Consider the following 23,344-nt stretch of genomic DNA (forward strand, 5'->3'; position numbering starts at 1 on the left):
GAATTCCAAACCGAGTAGGTGGCTACAGAGAGGCTGTGTTTTTTAGTACTCCCCAGCAGAACCAGTTACATAACTCGCAGAGCACAGCGTAAAGGGAAAATCCAGAGCTCCTTGTTCACAAATGATTAAAAATTTCAAGACGGTAACAAGAGAGCATGAAACCCGGAGGTGGACCCTGTGTGGCTATACAGGCCACATGTCCATGAAGCCAGCCCCGCTTCTGAGCCAAAGCAGAAAGGGAACCCCTGAACAGGGAAGCCAGGAAAGCAGCTCTGGTTTGCTCTCTCCCTATTCAGGATCCTCCTAAAAGCACAGAAAAACCCACATCACTTAAACATGAGCAACAGAAACAGAGGGCGATCAAGCCCTTTACGATGATGTTATAAGGCAAAAGAGGAATAAATCAACATACCAACAGGTCATGAAGGCGCAGCAAAAAATTGTAATACAAAACCTATTATGCAATAGTACAAAATAAGGTTAAAAGAAACTATGAAAATTATAAAACTATGAAAAAGTGTTTCCGAATGCAAGTTCTTGTGCCGGACGCGCAGCGAGGCCAATCAAACCAAAACGTCAGAGTTTGGAACGGAGGGCGGTTGACTGCAGAGCAGAGCAAGGAGACTGAGCGCCTACCGCTCAAAAAACCTCGAACTTCCCGAAGGCGTTCAGCAAAACATTTTTAAAGGCCAGGTGAGGGAGGGGCGTCCCAAGGTACGTGATCAGCCCGTGCACAATTCTCTGATTGGTTGATGGTGATCATTTAGGCGCCAGAAGGTGCGTGGGGGGGCGGGGCACGGGCTCAGGATCATCAACTAGTTAATTTCTTCCATTTGGTGGTGGTTTTAGCATCTGACAAACTCAGGGAATATGCATCAGGTACTATTATCCAGGTACTTCAGAGAGGAGCTAAAGCAGAGGATATGGGGGATGGGTTTGTCCCGGGAAGGCCCCCGTAGGGTCCTGCTCGGTTACAATTGCCCCCTTTTCTTTGGCACCTCTCAATCTTGAAAACAGGTGTTGGACAAGAAAGAGAATAACGTTTTGGATAGAGGTTCATCATAAACTCGGCAGAGGAACTCGGTTTCAGTCTCCAATCCCGTTTCATCCTTCCCCAAATCTTTCAGGGAATGGGGTGACAACACCTGGCTACTTCCTGCTCAAGTGGGGCATAGTCCTGCCTCAATTTGGGTAATGGATGTAACCGAGCAGGACCCTATGGGGCCTTCCCAGGGCAGACCCCTCCCCCATATCCTCTGCTGTAGCTCCTCTCTGAAGTACCCGGATGATAGTATCTGATGCATATTCCCCGAGTTTTACAGATGCTAAAACCACCACCAAATGGAAGAAATTAACTGCTTGATGATCTGAGCAGTGGCACCCAGACCTTCTGGCACCTAAGGAATGATCACCATCAACTAATCAGAGAATTGAGAATGGGCTGATCCCATACCCTGGGACACCCCTCCCCACCTGGCCTTTAAAAATGTTTTGCTGAAACCCTTCATGGAGTTCGGGAGTTCAGAGCACCAGCCATCCATCCTCCTAGTATTGGCACCTTTACAATAAAAGCTGCATTTTCCTTCACCACAACCCGGTGTCAACAGATTGGCTTCACTGCACGCAGGTGTGCAAACCCAAGTTTGGTTCGGTAACATGGACACAGAATTGGAAATATTCCCGAGTTTCAAGTCCCGATCCAAGTCTTGTATGATCTCAGTCCCTTAGTCCACCCTTTTGGTGCCAGCCGACCCAATCAGAAGTAGTTGGAGGAGTGACAACTGGAAGTTTAACGGACAAGTATTGGGCTACGTCCCGCAGGCCTACAAGGCCTGTGCTTGCTGTTTTAAGACCTAAGAAAGAGCCTGGAGTCGGCAACAGAGACATCAATGGTCTGGTAGATGGGGGAGCTTACACATCTGAAGCAAGATCCTGGAGCAACACCCCACCATGTGCAGCAGGTGGTGGGCAGGACATGGTGGCAGGCTTTGCTCCCAGGGGGAAGGGGAGATTACCAGTTACAGGGGAATTGACATCAGGTGGACTCATCGGTTACCAGGGAAACCAGTAGAGGGGCACGCCCCTCACTACTCCTTTGGTAAGAACAATCACTAGCTGGGCCCTGGGGCAAGTAGGTAGGAAGGTCAGTTCTGTGAGCAGGGTGTAGGTGAAGCAGGCACTGGTCGAGCAGGGGAGGTACAGAGAGCAAGAGAACAGCCATCTTGAGTGGCCTGATCATATACCAAGAGACATGTCATTTCCTGAGGAATTCAGAGAATAAGTCTGAAAACCAGTCTGGACCTGCCAGTTTGGGGGAGACTTGTAGGCAGGTAGCCAGTTGTCTATTATTATCTAAGCCAATTTTAACTTCTGACGTGGTATTAACATATACATAACAGGAGCTATTGGCCACTACACGTCTCCTTTTTTCTGCTAACATCTGATCTAAAGCAATTTTATTGTCTAAAAATCTATCTACTAGTTACAAGAGGAGACCTTGAGGTTATAAGGTTGCAGCTGCCATCTGCCAGCAGACACTGCTTTGAGAATGGCTGGTGGCGTCCTGAGTATGACACAGCTCAGAATATTCGAGCTCCCAACAATACAGGAACATGCCTGAAATCACGTCCACAATGGCAACCTAGTTTTAACTTGGATGTCTGAACCACAGCTACTCCATTTTGATATTCAAAAGCATTCCCCTCCCCAAGGCCAAAGCAGATGTACAATGCACGTTCAAAAGGTCATAAAACAGGCTGCTTTGGTCAGTAAAGTATAAGTTAAATCAGGTATAAGCCAGAATGACTTCCCCATACCTCAAAAATGTGGAGATTTTTCCATTATTTCCCCTTTTGATTGCAAATCCCTGAAGGGTTTCAGCAAAACATTTTGAAAGGCAAGGTGCTCATGATCATCAAGTAGTTAATTCCTTCCATTTGGTGGTGGTTTTAGCATCTGAAAAACTCAGGGAATATGCATCAGATGCTATTAATCTGGGTCTTCAGAGAGGAGCTACAGCAGAGGGTATGGGGGAGGGGTCTGTCCTGGGAAGGCCCCGTAGGGTCCTGCTCATTTACAAAAGCAGCGATCAGAAACAGGCAAAAAAAAAAAAAAAAATCTCTGAAAAAGCTGTCATGACTTAGGAGCGAATTAGCAAATAAAGAAAAAAACCATTTCGGAAACAGAGACTCAGAGTAACACAAGAGTGAATAGACTCCATGTTGAAGTACAGTAAGAAATAGGGGATAGGAAAAGAAAATGAAACAAACAAATAAAATCCTTCTGTGAAAAGCGAATTTCATAATCTCTAACCACTTGAATCCTACTTGACAAAAAACACTAAGTTTATTTTTCTCCTTTATTTGTTGAAGTTTGATTAATCTTACCTAAAGAGGTTATAGTTAATTAATTTTTTAAAAATCCAGTTTCAAGGAGATATTCTGGCAACCAATTCTGCATCCGTATTCTTCACAATTCATTTGATAATTTGAAACATTAACAAAAACATTTTTAATCTGCTTTTCAAAGGGAACATCTGTGTGTTATTGTTTGTGACAGTAGCTTTGTTATAGCAAGTGAAACATCTGGAGAGACTTGATTACTTGTTGACAGAAACTCCAATGCAAAACACAGGTGAACAGCAATGTATTCTCCCTGGGCTCAAATAAATAAGCCCAGCCAATGGGGTTGGCCTAAGCTAATAAATTGGAACAGAGCAGTACTTGGGATCCTTATTTCTGAGCCATTCCTTGTAGTGGGTCTAGATCTGTGGCCAATTTTGGTTCTTCCCCAACTTAAAAGAACTAGAATTAAGAACTTTTAGCTTGTGACTTTTACTCTGGATGTTACGAGTGGCCTGTTCAGTCTCCTTGGGTTAACTCCCTGCTAGAAACAAAGAGAATCCAAGTCTCAACAATCCAGATTGTTTGAACCCATGTTGATGGAATTTTTCAGTCTTTCTAATTTTCAGTTCACTTGGTTATTAGAATCAGTTGGGTAGTATTATTTGCCAATGAACAGCTCAGGGCTTCAGAGATAAATAGATGAACAAGTGGTTTCTAAGACCCCAACAGGTAATTTATTGACCATCTTAACCTTCTTACAGCTTAATTAGGTAAATAATGGAATGCAGGTGAAGGTGCCTAACAGCGTGCTAAGCCGGTGCTAAGCACTCAATGCAAATGAATCTAAGTGTAGAAGGCACTGCTGATTATAAGCACAAAGGCCATCTCCTCCTCCTTTCTTGATGGCAGAGAACCTCTCAACCCAGAGACTGAAAATGCCAGCTTCTCACTTTCCGGCCTCCTTCGTAGCTAAGGCACAGACATGTGACCCAATTCTGGCCAATGATAAGTGAGAAAGGGGACTTCTGGGGAGGACTTCCTCCCTAATAAGAAATACTTCATGAGTAGAAACATCTCTTTTCTTCAGTTGAACATTGCTGTGTTTGCACTCAATGCTTGGGACCATGACAGCCACTTTGCAACCCTGAGGGGATGAGCCTAGGTACCTAGCTAATACCCCAAGGAAGGCAGAGCAGAAGATGGAGGGAGTCAGTGTCCTTGGTGCCATTGTGGAGCCACTGAACTGACCCTGATCCCACCCACCTCTGGATTTTTTTTTTTTTTTGTATATTAAATAAGAAGCATCCTTGTGTTGAAGCAATGTTAGTTGCAGCCAAAAGCATAACTAATACATTGAAGGAGCTCTCTCCTTTTCGAATACCTCAGTAGAACCTAAACCCAGTTTTCCTTTAATGTGCCGGACAAAATGTGCGTAAGTTGCCACTGAGGGGAACAGGTCCTTTCCAAACCCCCATCTGTTTCCACATTCAGTACTGTGTGTCCTCAAGTCTTCTTCATCCACAAAATGGAGATGGTTCCTGTTTCTCAACTCGTTAAGTGTTTATGATGACTGGTAACCTAATTGATTTGTGGCCCCCAAATTAAAGGCACTAGAAAAGATTTTTTTTTAAATGGTAGTTTGCCATATGAGCTCTGCCCAGGCTGTGCTGTAATTTATGGATGTGCTAACAGGCGAAAGGACAAAGTGACCTGTAATTCACTGACAGAGCCCTGAGAGGCTGCATAATGTCCGTTCCTCCCCATCATCACATGAGTAATAACCATCAAACACACTGGTGGGTACTGAGGGACTCCCTTGTTTCTGAGCTTGTATCCTGCACTGGATCCAAGCCCCATGCCCAACAGCCTGTGGTGATGACATCCCGAAGAAATCGGCACAGTGCCTCACAGAATCCAGCCCAGATTGAAAAGTAATAAACAATTACAGGGTACCAAATTAATACTGAACGAAGATGTAAATGATTAGAGTCAATACTGAATTGCTCGGTGAATCTATTCCAGCAAGAGAAAGCAGCAGTGGTCGGTAGAGGCGGGGAGCTGGCTTTCTTACGAGCCATTGTTCTTTGTAACTTCTCACCGGCTCTAGCCGAGGCCTTGGTTCAGATTCCCCCAACAGCTGACGGTTGCAGCTAGAGTGAAATCAATCTTATAATCCTTCTAGCCATTGTATTCCTAATTTCCCTGTTTGTCCACCCTTTCTGTTCAGACCGTGCACTCTGAAACAAATTCCACATAGGGTTTCTGACATTATACTTGCCTATTGCCAACACTCTGTCCCTCTGTCAGCTGGGTGTCTGCACCACTGAGAGGGGCATGATGAGTCCGAGGCAATTCCTCACCTCTGCGGAGTGGGGCGAGTGGCCGAGCTCACTGTGTCAGAAGAACCTGCCAATTCCTCAGTCAGAGCTGCAGGGTGGGTCTGAAGGTGCTGGCCCATGAAACTACACGGGAGAAAGGGGAAACCCTCCAGAAGCAGGGGAGAGCGAATCCTGGGCTGTAGGGTGTGATGGAGAATAACAGCTGCTTGTGTAGGACACTGAGCCCCTGAGAGGCCAAAAGATGCCAGGGGCTGCATCTGTTGCTCACCTTACTCTTGGGCTCCCACCCAGAAGAGGCAGTAACGGTGCTAGGGGCTGGAAGCAAAAAGAATTTCCCAGGAAAATAGTTCCCCAGCCAAGATCCCCTGCTCTCGAACAAGCTAGGGATTGAAAGACGAGGAAGCAAGCCCAAAGGTTTCTTTTCTGTTTTCCCAGGTCAGTCTAGGAAAGAGCGGATCCTTTGTCCACCAGGGGTAGAGGAAACAGCACCTTTGCTGTGCCCCAGCCCGCCAGCAGTCTGTAGAGACTGCCTCACCACGCTGCGGGCTGAACTCCATCCCCAGAGCAGCCAGAACATGACGTAAGCAGTATGGAGCCCTCAGTGAAGCCGTCCGAGCCCCAGAGAGGTGGGCTCAGCCCTCTACGATCACAATCATGTCCACAGCCCTTAGACCTCCCCTTGCCCTGCTGTAGCCTCAGGGAGACCCTGCAAAGGGGAATCCCCAGGATGGCTGCTGCCATTGGGGAATACACACTCTGGCTCACACACCCTCCCTCCGTACCCGAGAATGCTCACTGCGGACTGGAATGGTGAGAAGGGCTGCTCTGTCACTCTGTCATCACCTTACAGAGCTGTTGCTGTGCTATCTGGTAGCTCAGCGGGCGGCTTTCTGTCTTAACCTATTTTATTCATGAAGACTGATTCCAGGACCTACAGGACTCTCCGTCCCACACTAATTTCTTTCTCTCTCTAAGACTTGTGAAGGCTCGACTGAGCCTACGTGTCATGGGAGACGAAATGTTTTCCCCTGCAACGCTAGAAACCACCCTAGGTATTTCAAACAGAGGGGGGTTAATACCAGCAGCTGGTTACATGGGTCAGAGAAGAGTGAGAAGCCAAAGAGGGGTCCATAAGGCAACACAGAGATCAGCCACAGCAGAAAGGTGCTAGTACCCTTAGGACGGGGGACACGTGGGAAGAGCTGTTGTCATCAGAGACGAGAAGCTAGGGTCACATGTCAGGAACTAGAGACATGCTGAAGGCTGCCAGGAAAGAGGGGCTACCAGGTGGGGGCTTGTATTTGTCTACTGGTGTGTAATAAATGATCCCCAAACTTAGCAGCTGTAAACAATAAATTTATTACCTTACAGTTGCTGCAGGTCAGGAACCACCAGCTGAGCTGGGTCGTTCCGGTTCAGGTCTCTCACAAGGCTATGATCAAGGTGTCAGCTGTGGCTGCAGTTAGCTCAAGGCTCAACTGGGAAGGGTCTGTTTCCCATATGGATGTTGACAGGCCTCAGGTCTTCACTAGTTGGTTGAAGACATCAGTTCTTAGTCAGGTGGGCCTCTCCCTAGGGCTAATCACAAGATGGTGGCTTTCTTCCTATAAAGCAAGGCTCTGGGCTTCCCTGGTGGTGCAGTGGTTGAGGGTCCGCCTGCCGATGCAGGGGACGCGGGTTCGTGCCCCGGTCCGGGAAGATCCCCCATGCCGCGGAGCGGCTGGGCCCGTGAGCCATGGCCGCTGAGCCTGCACGTCCGGAGCCTGTGCTCCACAACGGGAGAGGCCACAACAGCGAGAGGCCCGCGTACCACAAAAAAAAAAAAAAAAAAAGCAAGGGCTCTGAGAGAGAGAGCATGTGAAAAAGGGAGCGCAAGATGGAAGTCACAGTCTTCTTGTGACCCAATCTTGGAAGTGACTTCCAACACTTTAGCCATATTCTATTTGTTAGAACAGAGTCATTAGGTACAGGCCACACTCAAGAAGAAGGGATCACAAAGGGCATGAATAGCAAGAAGCAAGATCTTAGAGGCTGCTTGCCACAGGGACTGTAGCCACCCGCAGAGGCAGAGGCAGCTCTTAGTCTGGGGGCCCAAAGCTTATGCAATCTGGGGAGCCCTTTTAAGACAAAGCATGTAAAATTACAAATATAAAAATCACAGTCAGGTCCAGTAACTGGTGAAAGTATAAACAAAATGGGGAATAGCCATACAACGGAATACTATTTGGCAATGAAAAGGAATGAAGTATTGATTCATGCTACACCACGGATGAATCTCAAAAACATGCTGCTCGGTGAAGGAAACCAGCCACAAAAGACCACATACTATTTGATTCCATTTACATGAAAATGTCCAGAAGAGGCAAATCCATAGAGACAAGAAGCAGATTAGTGGTTATCAGGGCCTGGGCTTGGGAGCCAGGATTGACTGAAAAGACACGAGGGAAATTTGGGGTGATGGAAATTTTATAAAACTGGATTGCGGTGATGGTTGTACAACTCAATAAATTTACTAAAAACCAACGAACCATACACTTACAATGGGTGATTTTCATGGTTTGTAAATGATATTTCAATAAAGCTGTTACAAAAATTATACACACAGGACATTGGAAGGGACCTGTGAAAGTGAGAGGCCCTGGAGCTTAGGCTTCATTAACTTTTCAGAAAATTTGTCTCCGTGGAAAAGATAGAGCTATTGCAGAGACACTGCCTGAGGCGGTGAGGGGAGAAGGCAATCACCAGGCTTCTCCTCTCCCTTCTCCGTCCAGTCTTCTGCCTGGGCCTCCAATTGCCCTAACCTGCCCGGAAGCCAGGGAAATGGAGTGCTTTGTGATACAGGGTGGAGATACGAAGGTCTGGGAGGAGATATGAGAACAAAGAGGCAAATGACAGGCTCATGGGCCCCAGCCTGCAGGGCTACCTCCACACCCTAATGCCAAGGCAACTTGCACCAGCTCTACCTTTTGGCGTTGAGAGATGTCTTGAGAGGAAATTCATAGAAGGCCCACGTTTCCAAATGAAGACCTAAGCTATGGATTATTTATCATCAAACAGTATAGAACACTGGATTGGTTGGTTCGCTTGAGCTGAACGTTCAAAATCATTTATTCATGCATATATATGTATGGGAGGATGGAGAGCAGGCTTTGGGTGGGTAGGAGGAAGGGAACAAGGAGATAACTCATGGAAGAAAAATACTGGATGTGTTAAATATTCAATATCGGATGTATTGTCCTGGCAGCTTTCCTCATTTAACTCTTGCAGGCAAGGAGTACCAAGGGCAGGGCCGTGGGAGCTGTCAGCCCCAGGTGCAGGCAAGAAAAGGATGCATTGTTTGTGGAGAACTTAAAAACTATAATAAAACCTACTAAAAGTTGGTATCTTTTATTATCAACATGTCCAAATAATTCTAAACAATGTCAGTGATAATACTGCTCCCCTCAAACTCCAAATATCATATTGGTTTAAGTTCTAAAACTGCCAAGTTTACAGCTGAGTTTTAAATAATATATATGTAAACTTCAAATGAGCACATTTTCATTACTTACCCTGTAAGAAACACTGTTTTCTGCACGGGAGGTGATACAAAGAACCCCAGTTATACAGTAGACCACACACACAGTGGACTCAGCTACACACATCCCATTCTAGAGTAAGCTCATGTTGGTTCAGAATCATTTGGGCTCACCTTGGCTGAAGTTTGCGTCTCCAGTCCTGGCGGTACTACAGATTCCTGCATTCAAGTGGTAGATTCGGAAACACAGCGATGGCACAGTGATCGTGAAAACAAAGAAACAGAGCTTGAGATGCTTCGGTCTGTCATTCTAGGTGCAGTGACTTTGAACCATGAGGTGCGCACTCCATTGGACATGTTTTTTTCATGTGGTTCCCCCTCCTTCAAAAATATATTAACATATGATAACCTATATGAGAAAAGAATCTGAAAAAGAATGAATATATGTATATGTATAACTGAATCACTTTGCTGTACACCTGAAACTAACATGACATTGTAAATCAACTACACTACAATAAAATTTTTAAAAATGCATTAACATAAATAAAACTATTAATCCAATTTCTTTTTCATTTTTGGCACTATTTATTTTATTTTATATTTATTTTTACTTTATTTATATATTTATTTGTTTATTTTAAGTATTTATTTTTTATTTGTACTTGATTTTCTATTTCTACTAGAAGGAAGGTTCAACAAAAGAAAGATGTTCTCTCTCTGTGTTTCTTAGTTGGCCGTTATAATCATTTGTTTTATTTCATAATTATTACTGAAAAAGATTTTGTCATATAGAGGAAGGGAGCTTTACAAATAATCTGCTCTGGGCGTCAAATATTAATAGATATGCTACTGCATATAACCAAAAAGTATCATCTCCATAAATAAGGAAACTGAGGCCCAAAGAGGTGAAGAAATTTGCTGAAATTCACAAAAGTAGCAAGTCAGAGACCAAGGATTCAAACAATATTGTACGGTCAGCAGAAAACATGTATCCTTTACATTTATGAACTCATTTGATACTAACCACAACCAGTATCATTGTCCCCACTTGACAGATGAGGGTCAAATGACTTCCCCAAAGCTCCATAGCTAGTAAATGGCAGAACAAGGATTTGAACCCTGGTAGCACTGCATGGAAGCAACCTGAGTAAACCTTTACTCTGGGCTTCCTCGTCAACTGAAGTTCACTTCCAAAGCCATGCTCAGTTCCCATGGCTGCCGCAGCTGAGTGACTTAGACCCGCTTCCGTTTGTGCTGTCCTCTCCACCATCCACTGCCACCAAGAAGGAAATCTGGCAGACGCATGTGGGTGATTTCTAAGGACACAACTGCAATCTGGTCTGAAGTTAGCTCAGCCTGGTTGTTTACCTGGTTTACTTTGAGAAAGTAAGGATGAGAAAGAAGACTGACTTTCTGGAGGTCGGAATCCTTGGGTGTTCTAACATATATTTACCACCACCCCCCCCCCCCCCGCCCCCACAGACTCAGACTTCTTGGTGAGCTTTCATAAAGGCTGAAGAAAACTGCATGGTGCTTCCTTCACAGGTAATACTGACCTGCAACACTAGATGGCAAAATGGTGCTATGTTACTGTGTTGTTATCTGAAAAAGCCTGGTATAAAAGTCTTCCCCCCAAATCCAAATCTGCTGAACTGTCCTTTTTTAAAAAAAAAATGTTTATTTTTGGAAAATAAAGTTCTATGTGGATAACTCCACATATCTTAACTTTTAAAAATCATTGTTTAGAAATGAACTATTTTGGATGGTCTCAGTCTCCTAGGCTCTATCAAGTAGGTAAATATATGTCTCTTTGCCTAATGGCCAGCTGGTCAAAAGCTACCTCCTAATTGATCAGATAAAAACGGGAGGATAACAGAAGATAATGGAGATAGTATGAAATGTACTTTCAAAAGCTGCATGTTAACAGAAATGTGACAAATGTATACGGCACAGATGTCATCTGTCATGGCCTCTTTTGTTTAAATAAACGTAGAAGCCAATAACAAATTGGACACACTGCTTTTGCTCATTTCATTCATTCAAGAATAAGCACCTCTTATGTACAGGGCAGTTGTAGGCAGCACAGAATACAAAGAGAATTCTATTCTGGCCTTTAAGAAATCGGTGTTCTAGAGGGGGACAAAAGACAAATGTGGCACTACTGTCAACCATCAGCCCCTGAATCATTCTTTCTCCGGAGCCTCACAGTTAAAGCTGCTGGTCCCCCCTTCCTCCCCCACCCCCTGCAAGCCTTGGGACCACCCAGGGTCCTGACCCGGGCAGGCAGCGCATCAGCGTATCAAGAGCGGCCCCATCCAGGGGCTCAGGGCTGAGTTTGTATTGCTCTCTGATTTGCCTGCCCAAATCAAATTTAGCAGAGTCCCTGCCTTATCAGAAGTGCAGAATAACTATTAGCAGGAGAGAGGGACGCATCATGGTGTACAGACATTGAGGAGAATTGATCCAGGAAGTTTTCTAGAACACTGCCACGAGCAATGAAGAGAAGGTGGAATTACAGGCTCAGAATATTATCCACACCGAGGCAGAGAACTCTGTCCGGGTCAGGGGAGCCTGCAGGGTTGCTTTGTGACCACCTAGAGGGGTGGGATAGGGAGGGTGGGAGGGAGATGCAAGAGGGAGGGGGTATGAGGATATATGTATATGTATAACTGATTCACTTTGTTATACAGCAGAAACTAACACACCAATGTAAAGCAATTATGCTCCAATAAAGATGTTAAAAAAGAAAGTGTGGTCTGGTCAGCAGCCTTAGCATCCCTAGGAAATTGTTAGAAATGTAAATTCTCAGGCTCCACCCCAGATCTACTGACTGAGAAACTCTGGGGCTGGGGCCTAGCTATCTGTGTGTTAACAAGTCCCCCACGTGATTCTAATGCACACTTAAGGTCCAGAACCACAGGGTTAGAGTATGGCCCCTGCCAGGGAGGGTTGATAGACAAGGGAAGCTACACAGGGGTTAGACCTTGAAGGGCTTTGTGCTGAGGAGATCGGTGTTTTTCTGTTTTATCTTGTAGGCAATATGGGAGCCACTGAGGGTTTCTAAGGAAGGAAGTGGTCAGAACAAATCTGTGCTTCCAATCCATCACTCTCAGGACGGTGTGGAGGAGGATGTGGAAGGAGGGGAGACACCCCCTCTTCGGAGCATCTCTAGCTTCTCTTCTGCCTTCACCACAAAGCTCCCCCCCGAACCCCGCCCCAGCTCTCTTTGTTTGTTCTATAGCCTTGTCTCCTGGTGATCTCACCCACTTTCCTGGTGTCAGCCACCCCCTTGGCAGGTGACTACCAAACCTACCTCTTTAGTCTGTATCTTGCACCCGGCGGACCGGCTTGACTTCCTGGATGTCCAGCTGCCATCTCACACTCAGTACAGCTGAATCTGAACTCACCATCCACAAGCTACAGCTTCCTCTCCTGCCTTCTCGACTTCTGTTAATGGCAAGACTGTCTATACAGCCATTTCGGCAACAGCTGCCCTGGGGGTCATCTCCTAAGCTTTTTCAACCCCAGACTTACTTAATCACAGCCTATTCAGTGCTCCAGGAGTCCTCGGCACATACTTTTATTCCAACACATTGACGTGAGTGTCGAGGTCTGAGGGTGAGCATCTTAAGGGAAAAACAAGCTCATTTGCATATGTATCAAGCTGGCACAGAAGCAGAGAAGCTGGATAGGGTAGACCTAGGATTTTTACTGAACAAAGGAGTGAATTCCACCCCTTAAAGCTGAGGGTCGAGACAGACCAGAGAACGGCAGAGAGATGCGAGTAATGCCAATTGGTATGGGGAGTGCAAACCCATAGAGGGTCCCTGGTAAGCCCTGGAAGCATGTGCAGCTGTGGGGTATGAGGGAAAGATCGGTTATGAGGAAATGGGATGAAGTTATAAGAAATTACAGAGGGAGTGGGTACGCAAGCAGAGGCAGCAGGTATAGATGAAGCTTTCTACAAGTCTAGGGAAGAAAGAAAGGGAGATGGGCTAGCATTTCATAGGAGAAGGAAGGAAAAGGGAAGGGTGTTTGGGGGGTCTTGTTTTAAAAGGTAGGGGAAAACTCTGAATATGCAATTCAAGAAAAAGCAAAAAAAAAAAAAGAAATCGGTGGAATAGGAAAGACTTAAGACATCAGAGAGGGTTGAGGGAGCGCTCAAAAATCACAAAGACTGGGGTAGGTGACGTCATGGACACAGAGGAAGGGGCTGGTCTAGGAGCAGAGGATTCAGCTCCATGGTGTCGGCAGGTGGGCTGAATCGACACTTTCGGAGCATGTCATCTCTGAGGTTGGTGAGAAGGTGGAGAAAGATCCAGAGATGTTGAAGTGGCGAGAAAGAAAAGTCAGCAAGCTCACAGAGATGTCTGTGATGTTGAGGAGAGGAAAATGGAGGCAGGAAGAGGTTGGTGGTCTTTGGGAGAATGGAAAATGTTTGGAACACGAAGAATTTGATTGGCAGTCAGCAAGAGGCCCCACACACAAGCTTCCCAGCATCGTCCACACTGGGCCCACTGCCTATATTACCTCAGCTTCTCCCCTGCCTGTTGGAAGCCTTCTCCTCTTCAAGCCCCAGGACCAAAGCCACTGTCTCTCTGAAATCTTTCTTGGGAGCCCGTCCCAGGCACAGCTGTTCTCATTAATAATAACGTTTATGTAGTGCTTTACAGCTTAAAAGCAATCACGCATACCTTTTCTTACATACGTTATCTTAATTAACTACTCTCTCCTCTGTAGTTATATAGCACTCTGTTCCTTACAGGAATGTAACACTTTATCGGTTCATATGCCCCAAAAACGAGATGTTCATTCTGTCTACTAGACTGTGAGTTTATTAAAAGGCAGCGTTGCACCTGACTCACCTTTGGAACCCTGTCTAACATAGCACCTGGCCCCAATTAGCAGCACAAAGGCATAGGTTGAACCAAACGAATGAATCTCTGTTGAAAGTATATGCTTAAAACAATCCTATTGATCCTTCAAGACCCCGTTCGATGGCAATTTATTCTCATGCCCCATCAGTAGTATCTTCTTCAGATTAAATAAGCATAATTCCTTCTTTTTTCCTCAGAAAATGTATTTTCATTCTTTAGGTTTCAAAGTGATTTTGTTCAGACGTCTCGAAATTATTCTTAAACATTTAGTGTTATGGAGTCAGAAAAGGCCTCAGTGGGTTCTGAACCGTCGATGCTTCTCTACTCCTGGTTTGGCACAGGCTTGGGGTTGGCTTTGGATAGCTTTTCCTTCTGGTTACTAAAAGATATTAACAGGTACAATGAGGTTCTTCCCCCTAACTTCAATTAGCATCACTCTTCATTGTTAAGTAGTAAGAGCTTTTGTCTTGAAAGGCAGAGCAGAAGACCACCTTTTTGTTGAGAACAGCCAGCGTCAATTCTAAATATGCTATGTGGTTTGGTTATAAATACATCCCAGTGATTCTGGTCCTTAGGCAACTGAGAACCTTCTGCTTAACCTATGGCATCCAAGCGGGAAACAAAACAGAAAGATCTCCTGAAAGCCTAAAAATACGAGGGCAGGTTGCCCCAATCCAAACTTCACCTACAGTTCCCTAGAGTTTGTGGGATTCCTAGCAGGAAGAAGGTGGTGAAAGCCATATTTTAACACCGTGAGTACCACTCCACTGATGGCTACCATGTTCTGGAACACATTCCTAGCTCCCTTTCTGACTGTTGAGATCTGCTGGGAGACAGGGATTGTGGTGAAAGGATGTAGTGTTTCCCAAACTGGGCTACACATAAGGATCACTATATGTGTTAAAAATATGGATTTCCTGCGACTGACTTCCTGAGATACTGATTCAGTTGATCTGAGGTTGAGCCAGAGAACATATATTTTTTTAAAAAATTGTCTAAGGTTGGATTCTCCCAGAATCAGACCTTGAGAAAAATGTGAGAGCAAGGAGTTTATCTGAGAGGTAATTCCAGGGGGTAATGATAGGGAAGTGAGGAAGGGGAGAAGTCCAATAAGACATGTTATTGAGCAGGTTACCACTGTGGGAAATCACATCTTAGAAATATTCCACCCAAGGTAGGTATTAGCTGGGGTATTAGTCAATTTCCATCATTGATTCCCTGGCCCTGCCAGCCTGACTGACAGGTGAACCAAGGGGGCTCTGGCCCCCTTGCCCAAAGGCAAAGGCAAGGAGCTGCAGATGTGATCAGTTGGAGGCCATCTGATTGGCTTGCACAGGGATGGTGAATGTCCAGGGGATACAGGTAGGCCCTAACAGTGTTAGCTGCAACAAGCATCCTGGGTGTTTTGGATATAGCCAAGGCTCACAAGAAGCCAGATTTGGGAAATCTCACTAGGATTTTATGTAAAAACTCAATAGTTTTTATTTACCATTTTTTTCTCCATGATCTTGCTGACCACACTCCATCCTTTGACAACAACCACCAACAAAGATGACAACTCCAACCTTTTACATTGAAATGGATTTCAATCCACTCTGAAATTTTAACGAAAACACTTATTACCAAACAACTCAGGTGAACAATGCACAACAGACAAGAAATGGCTTGGATTAGAAGGAAAGATGAAAGCACAGTGTCTCATCTACTACTGAAGAGGAAGGAGAGAAGGGTCCTAGTCTACATCAAGGTGTCTCAATTGTCTCAGCAGCTATGAAGCCAAGGACATCGACATTTCCTATGCATCAGGACTGCCTGGGATGCCTTCTAGCTGCAGGACTGGGACTTTAATAAACGAGCCATATTATGTTTATACTTTACTGTTTAAGTAATGGTATTTCACTCTGTGTAAAGCCACTTAAAACACCAGTGGAAACACATGCATGGACCATGAAACAACTTTAAATGGATAATCAATTTTTATCACATATTGAGGGTTAGGCTGGTATATCTGAGTGAATTATGAAAGTCTGTATGTGCTCTGGCTAGGAGTGTTTGCATACCAAATCTTCTTCTTTGTTACAGAATCAATCTATTGTAAGCATGTTGGGAGTTTCGAAAATCTAACACTGAAAAACTTCCATTCTGAAAGAATTTTTCTGAACTTTAAAAACGGATGTATTTTATTTGGGCTTAGCTGTGAAAGATTGTATTAGAACATCTTAATTCCCCTGCACAATGATTCTCCCCTAAAATAGAGGGAATAGGATCAACATGTCAGACACCAAGAAAGTATGGCCAGCACGAAGATGAACTTACTGATGAAAGTCTAGAATGTACAATGTACCCTAAAACTTACAGGATATGGTTTTGGAACAAACATGAAGAATTTGTTTTTGCAGTGACATGTAAACACATGGAACTCATTATATCTGCAAAGCTGGGCAAGATGAGAAGGTAAATGTGGTCAAGGAGAATTTGGATCAATTCATGGATAACAGAACGTTAACAGTTCACTAAGGGGAAATTAGGGAAGTTCAAGTTACATCCCTAGCCTCTGAGATTGATGTCATGGATGCAAACTGCCACATTCTTACAAAGGAGTGGTATCACCTTCAGATAGAGAACACAAGATTGGTGGACCACTGATCTCACATATTATGACATTTCTTATGTTAACTAGAGGATGTTGAAAATGTCATAAAATCTGAGCACCCTGAACCACCAAGAAGCTATCAGCTCTTTGACCTCCCAAGTTCCTTGAAGCACTTGTTGTTCCTTTTCCGGTTCCAAAAGAGAACGGAGTAGAGAAGGTACCCGGTCATAATTACCCTTCCTTCCCACACACCTGACACAATATACACCAATTGTGAACTTCCTAAAGCACTTCGAAAATTGATACTCTCCTTTATTTGTAAATGAGGATGCAGAATTGGGAAGGGCAATAGGCCAAACTTAATTATTATTATTATTTTTTTTTTTGCGGTACGCGGGCCTCCCACTGTTGTGGCCTCTTCCGTTGCGGAGCACAGGCTCCGGACGCGCAGGCTCAGCGGCCATGGCTCACGGGCCCAGCCACTCCGCGGCATGTGGGACCCTCCTGGACCGGGGCACGAACCCGTGTCCCCTGCATCGCCAGGCGGACTCTCAACCACTGCGCCACCGGGGAAGCCCCAACCTTAATTCTTTAAAAAATGATCCACACCTCGGCCAAACAGTTCATTCATTTAGCATGTCTGACCATGTTTTAAGCACTAAAATAGAATCAGGATCAGTACTCCTGCCAACATAGCCTAATCACCAGTTGGTTTCACTTTTTAAAAAAATTTTATTGAAGTATAGTTGATTTACAATGTTGTGTTAATTTCTACTGTACAGCAAAGTGACTCGGTTATACATATATATATTCTTTTTCATATTCTTTTCCCTTGTGGATTATCTAGTTTCCTGTGCTATACAGTAGGACCTTGTTGTTTATCCATCCTGTATATAATAGTTTGCATCTGCTAACCCCAAACTCCCAATCCATCCGTCCTCCACCCCACCCCCTTGGCTGGTTTCACTTTTAAATCCAGTGTTACATGAAGTTTGACTATGTGACAAGTCAAGTGAGACTATTTATTTCAACCAAGTCCCCATTTGATATTTGACCATGTGACATGTTCACACACTTAAGGGACAACCACAGGGACTACACATGTTCCTCAGATCTGAACTGTCACCCAATGACAGGTTTACATCAAAAACTCTGATGCTGGAAGATATAATTTTGTGCATGTGATAATTTTAACTTGTATTAATTGACTGTATTAAAGCATGGAATATTTTTTTAACCATAGTCTGACCTGTGTGCTGAGATGAATAAACATGTGTCTTAATGTAAAACATTCTTACACCAGAAAGAACATTCTGGTTTTGTTTTAGGTCATTGTTCACACAGCTCTTTTCTAACTCATATTATTTTTCAAAATGTTCATAACCCTCTGATAATTTATTTTTATTACCTCTGTCCCCTTTAGGATTTGCAGGTCAAAAAGGAGGAAGAGGAGGGGGGAGGAGGAGAGGGAGGAAGAGGGTGAAATTTAAAGAGATGGAATTTACTATCAAAGAAGAAATGATTTGTGAATAACAAATGACATAGGTCAAACCTCCGTTTTGAGTGATAAGTCCATTAAAAAGGTAAATGATAGTAGCATTCATTTAATCGACATTAAATTCATCAAAATAACTAACAGATTTGGGTTTAAGAGAAAAATAACTAAAAAATTCCCATTTTAAAAAAGTTGTTATCAGATGCTGAACTTTGTGATACACAATAATGACTCTGGTTAAATCAAGGAATATTTTGAGTACAAAAATAATGCATGAAAAATATTTTAAAAATTAAAATTGAAATGACTCCTTCCTGCTTAGTAAATGTCATAGAAAAGGAGCAAAATTACATTTTCATTTACTTTCAGTAAAGTCTGAAACATCTAGCCTTTGTGTAAAATTGGCATAAAAATATAAGTAAAACACAATTGAAGAAAATATTAAAATATGAAAATGATTGCTATAACTAAAGCCAAGAACTTATAGCATTCTAAAGTTTTTTTTTAAATATTCCTGCATCAATTCCTTGAACTCGATATAATCTACTAAGATAACTCGATGGTAAATAATACCAAAAAAAAAAAATTGATTCCCTTGTTTAAAAGCAGTTGTAAGTACCTGCGTGTCTTGCGTATTAAGCACTTTATGGGAATAGCTGAAGGAGGGTTACAAGAGAAGTTTCAAATCATTTCTAAGTTGTAACTAAATTGGGAAGTAATACACATAAAACAATCAGAAAATTATAAAATAATACATTAATAAGGAAACATAAAATAATATAGCATAATCTGTCTAGACAAATGCAGAAAGAACATAGATGGAAATGTCTGATTTCAGGTTAGAAAAAGAATTCACAACCCCTAGTAATTAGCGAAATATAAAAAGATGTATTGTATACACATATACTCTAAATATACACACGCACATACATATAATTAGACATTCCTGTTGCTTCCAGATTACACTGATAATCAGGTATTTTTCTAGCTCACACTGTATCCACTGCAGTTTCTATTTTTGAATTCCCTAGTTGGTGTTTGATAGTAATTCGGCAGTATTCAACAAATCGTAAATTAAGAAGAAATAACAGATAATCTTCCTAATGAGGAAGTTCCTGTATACCCCTGAAATGAACTTCAGCTCTGCCAAATTCTTGAAAAATTCCCCACGTATTTGTTTCCGATTATTCCACATTAGGCAAAAATATGCAATATTGCTATGTTTTACCCTAATATTCTTCTTCCTATGTCTCTAAATCCTAACACATCTATAACATTCATTTGATGAATAATAACATTTCGGTGCACTAGGTAATACATATGTTTTTTATTTGCCACAAAGAACTGTATTTCCTCAACTGATTTATATACCACCTGGACAAAATTTTTTTTTTTTTTTTTTTTTTATGCGTTACGCGGGCCTCTCACTGTTGTGGCCTCTCCCGTTGCGGAGGACAGGCTCCGGACGCGCAGGCTCAGCGGCCATGGCTCACGGGCCCAGCCGCTCCGCGGCATGTGGGATCCTCCCAGACCGGGGCACGAACCCGTGTCCCCTGCATCGGCAGGCGGACTCTCAACCACTGCGCCACCAGGGAAGCCCAATTATTTTTATTACGGTTTATTTCATTTTCTCCAGCATCCACAACTGAGAAACACTTGTAAACAGTCAATGACAATGGTAAAGAGGAAAGAAAGAAAGAGAGAGAAAGAATGAACAAACATGAAATTCAAAATCGAAACTCTACATTTCTTCAGAGAACCCCAATGAAAAATGCAGCTGCAACACTTTGTTTGTTTTTGTTTATAACATTATTTTATTTTTAACATCTTTATTGGAGTATAATTGCTTTACAATGGTGTGTTAGTTTCTGCTGTATAACAAAGTGAGTCAGCTATATGTATACATATATCCCCATATCCCCTCCCTCTTTCATCTCCCTCCCACCCTCCCTATCCCACCCCTCTCAGTGGTCACAAAGCACCGCAGCTGCAATACTTTTAAACTAACAAATTCAAGATAAAATCAAACAGCCACCCATTTTTTCTTCTGTGTTTCCTTATGGACAACTAGATAAAATTCACTGACAGTTCCAAATTTTTCCAAAACAGAAATAATTATTTGGTTTATAGTCTGCATAAGGGACTTGTAAAGAAATTATACAAACCACAAAAAATTATCATGACATAATAACAAAGAAAGTTAATGATATTTTTTTAATCTCATGACTTCATTTCCTGAATTACATTTCATCTAGGACCTGAGAAAAAGTTCAGGGAGTATTCTACCACTTCTAAGTTAAAAGTACTCCTTCACAGATTATTGTGTCCTGTCGATGACTTCTATTGAATTTCCTTGATAATTTTTTAACCAACAGAATTGCAACATGTTAAAGGCAAGCAATTCAGAGAATGTTTGGGAAACATACCCGTGTTTGAGGCTATTTTCCTAATGAATATAACATGGACTCATTTCATTCCTCCTTTCCTGGAATAGCTTTGAATTTCAAACATTTGTTAGCCATTAACTACATTTTGCCTCTAATACTTCATATGTGCATTTTGGAGTCCACATGCAAAACTAACTTATTTGTGATCCTATAACTCTAGTAATGGCCCTGCCCAGAACCACTAAGGTCAACCCTCCCTCCCACCCAAATCTGAACAATCGGTTCCGACTGGAACTAAACAGATTAACAGGATTTATCATCCAAAGATACTTTCTGTGCCTTTCAAAGTCACCCAAGGAAAGTCCTCCAGAATCTTCTCTAAATGGTTCATCGTTTTGTTTTTTTCTGTTTAGCTTTAAGTTTTACCAAAGTCAACATTTGTATTACTACAAGCCCACCTTCAAAATCTGGTGACACTCGAGTTATTTTTGCATGATTCTCTGAAGCAACCAAACTAGAGATGCTGATTTGCTAGTGAACAGTTTCTCAAATATAGGCCACAACACATACACATAAACATACATAACTCATAATGTAGGTATTTCTTGACTCAGAAATGCCTAGCTGATGAATTTCCTATACATACAAACAGCTAACCAGGGATGGCATCAACTGCTTTGTTAGTAGCCTTAAGAGTCTCCTCTGTTGCCCACTTTCATTTTCTCCTCAGACTGATCCACAGACTTTGGGGAGAGGAGGAAGGGGTGAGGTATGCTGAATTCCACCAAAGTGATTACACACGCCCACCCCAGTACACACGCTTATACACGTGCTCACAAAGTTGTGGCTCTATGTGTGATCTCCCTAAATGTTCACTCACGTGCAGACAGGGTGTCTTGATATATGCATTAGGAATTATCCAGTGGCTTCTCAAGCCTTCCAGATATGTTCCACAAAACTGATTTGGGTCACTTACCCCAGGGCCAACAGCACAGAATGACCTGTGTAACCTAGTTGGGGGCTGCAGGCCAGTTCCCAGGGTGGTGCAACCCAACTCTCATAAATTCTACTGTAGGGCTTGAGTTATTCTTCAGGGTGCCCATAACAAACAATGACCCCTTTTCCTTAGACAAGCTTCTGCAAAGGTATTTTAAGTTCCAAGAGGCTAAACAGATAATCATTCTCATTCATCTATTGAAGAATGAATTTATTCTACATTTATTGAGCACCTACTGTCCTCAAAACTGTTTTGCTTATGAACAAAGAGGACACAGACACAGACACACACACACACACACACACACACACACCCTAACAAGCCAAGAAGAATATAGTAGTTGCTGTAAGAGAGGCTCAAATGGAAATGAGAATTCAGAGGCAGAAGATACTGCTTTGAACAAGGAGTTCAGGGATTCTTTCCTAAAGGAAGTCTTGGTTTGGCTATGCCTTGAAAGATGGGTGTGAATTCAATGGGTGGGAATGGGGTTGGGAAAAGAGGTGCATTTAGGCATAGAGGTGGAAAAAGTACAAAGTCACTGAAGAGCATAATATGGTCAGAACATGGGCTTCCCTGGTGGCGCAGTGGTTGAGAATCTGCCTGCCAATGCAGGGGACGCGGGTTCTAACCCTAGTCCGCGAAGATCCCACCTGCTGCGGAGCAACTAAGCCCATGCACCACAACTACTGAGCCTGCACTCTAGAGCCCGCGAGCCACAACTACTGAGCCCATGTGCCACAACTACTGAAGCCCGTGTGCCTAGAGCCTGTGCTCTGCAACAAGAGAAGCCACCGCAGTGAGAAGCCTGTGCATCACAACGAAGAGTAGCCCCCGCTCGCCTCAACTAGAGAAAAGCCCGCGTGCAGCAATGATGACCCAACACAGCCAAAAATAAATAAATAAATGTATTAAAAAAAATATGGTCAGAACGTGAATTACACGATGAGGAAAAGAGGGGACCAGACAAGGCCAGGAGCTGGGAGCAGATATGAGGAGCTCTAATTAATAAGATGAGGAATTGGGTGGGCCATGGAGATACATAGCAGGATTTTCATTATTTGTCTTTAAACTCTTTTTGTAACTGTGAAATACAACAAATTCAGAGAAGTGTATAAATCATAAGTATAGCTAAGGGAATTATTATAAGGCAAACACCTAACAAACCAGCACCCAGGAAGCAGAACGTTACCAGTGCCTCAGAGGCCTCTCCTCATGTGTCCTCCTAGTCACTCTATCACTCCCTTAAGGGTAACCACTAACCTGACTGTTATGATAATGACACCATTGCTTTTTAAAATAATTTTACTACCTAGGCATGCACTCCTTAAACATAGTTTAATTTTGCTTGTTTTGAGAACTTTATATAAATGCTATAATTCCGTATATATTCTTTCGTGTGTCTGGCTTCTTACATTGTGTTGTATTTGTGAGACTCTCCCACGTTGCTGTGTTCATTCATTTTCATTGCTCTAGAGTATGTCTGCGTGTGAATATATCACATTTATCCATCCTATTGTTGATGGCTATCTGGATTGTTTCTAGTTGGGGGCCATCATGAATAACGCTGCTAGGAACCTTCTTGTACCTGTGTCTTGATGCACACACCATCTCCTAATGTTGGCAACATCACAACAACACCTAAAGAAGGAGTGGACTACACAGAAACTAGTGACAAGGAAACTCCTTTAAAGATCAAGAAACTAGTTAGGAAAATCCTAACTAGTCTTGAGGATCTGACTCGGGATGTTGCCTCACTTGTCAAAAACTCACTAGGCAGAAGGTCTTTGGTTTC

Source organism: Phocoena sinus, chromosome X, assembly GCF_008692025.1.
Source record: "Phocoena sinus isolate mPhoSin1 chromosome X, mPhoSin1.pri, whole genome shotgun sequence".
Classification (NCBI taxonomy): domain Eukaryota; kingdom Metazoa; phylum Chordata; class Mammalia; order Artiodactyla; family Phocoenidae; genus Phocoena; species Phocoena sinus.